Source organism: Athalia rosae, chromosome 7 (genome assembly GCF_917208135.1).
Source record: "Athalia rosae chromosome 7, iyAthRosa1.1, whole genome shotgun sequence".
NCBI lineage: Eukaryota > Metazoa > Arthropoda > Insecta > Hymenoptera > Athaliidae > Athalia > Athalia rosae.
In genome coordinates, this window is record NC_064032.1 from 9,930,486 (window position 1) to 9,931,800 (window position 1,315).

General features: G+C 35.6%; 1 non-coding gene across 1 annotated transcript; it reads right to left on the bottom strand.

Moving 5' to 3' along the window:
* Positions 1-256: 256 nt before the first annotated feature.
* Positions 257-328, bottom strand: Trnaq-uug. Its single transcript has one exon. It is a non-coding gene; the product is annotated as a tRNA-Gln (tRNA).
* Between the last annotated feature and the right edge of the window lie 987 nt (positions 329-1,315).

The following is a 1,315-nucleotide window of genomic DNA, read 5'->3' on the forward strand; positions in this document are numbered from 1 at the left end:
ACTAACTTTTTGGCGAAAGCTATTAGATGGGGTTGAGTAATGATGCTGACATTAAGGGAAAAATCACCTTTTGTTTTTCGCTTTTTTTCGGCGGAAGAGAGAGAAAAATGTTCTTTTCTCAACATCTATTAACACGGGGTTTTGAAGCCATGATTTTTTTTTCGCGTACAATCAAAAAGTGCCAATCGTGGATAACGGGGGGGAGAAATGACGATATCCAAAAATGATTTGAAAAAAAAAAAAATATCAGCACTGAAGGTCCCACCGAGATTTGAACTCGGATCGCTGGATTCAAAGTCCAGAGTGCTAACCATTACACCATGGGACCCGATATTCAACTGTCAGAATGTGCTGTATATCAATTAATGAAATACATAGTCTTGTCATCCAACGGTTCATTTTTCTTCCTTCCATCGATAAGATAATGATATTGACAATAATTTGTTTACGATTGATAGAGATGAATTCCGCTGAATCTCTATGATTCAATACATTCTAATTCGCGCTTGATGACCTTTATCAGATAACCATTTTTCCATACACACATGTACTTATATAATACGTGCATAAATATGTATAATTTCCTCATCTTCTCAACCATCTTTGTTTTTTTTTTTTTTTTTTTAATTTTAATTTTATTCAGAATTACAGAGATTTAAGTAATCAACATTTTATTCAGAGGATTTTTCATTTAACTTTGCCTCGTATTTTCTTTTTATTTTCAATGCTCGTTCTCGCAGATTTTTTTTCAATAAAAAAAACTCGAATCACCCAGGTGATTCGATTCGTTCGTTAAATTTTCAATTTTCGTGATTAATTTTTTCCACTTTTTAATTTGTCGTTAATTTATAAAATTTAACGCGAATGGTATTCTAACACCCTTGTTCGATACGTGTATCGAATATCACGCGATATCCGTTACACCCTCTTCGAATACACGCGTGTGCGAGTACGTATATATACATATATATATACGGATACGGTGTAAAGATTTATTTGCTTTCTACGCGCGTGAATCGCGCTGGATCAAATAGCCCCCTAATTGAACGTATGTCGTTGCGATAAATCAACCGGTGTGCATCGAACGTATATAAGTATACTATATGTATGTACGCGTTGCGTATAGGTGGGGATGCTTCATAACCATTTCCCGTCGAATTGAAACCGCGTAAAATCATCGAGCCGATGAAATAAAAGTAAAGAAACAAGAGAAACGTGTATATATCAGAGGGGGCGAAGGGAGGATGTCATTTTACAATGATTCTAGTCCACACACACACACACACGGTGTATCGCATCCCGGTATCCTACATTA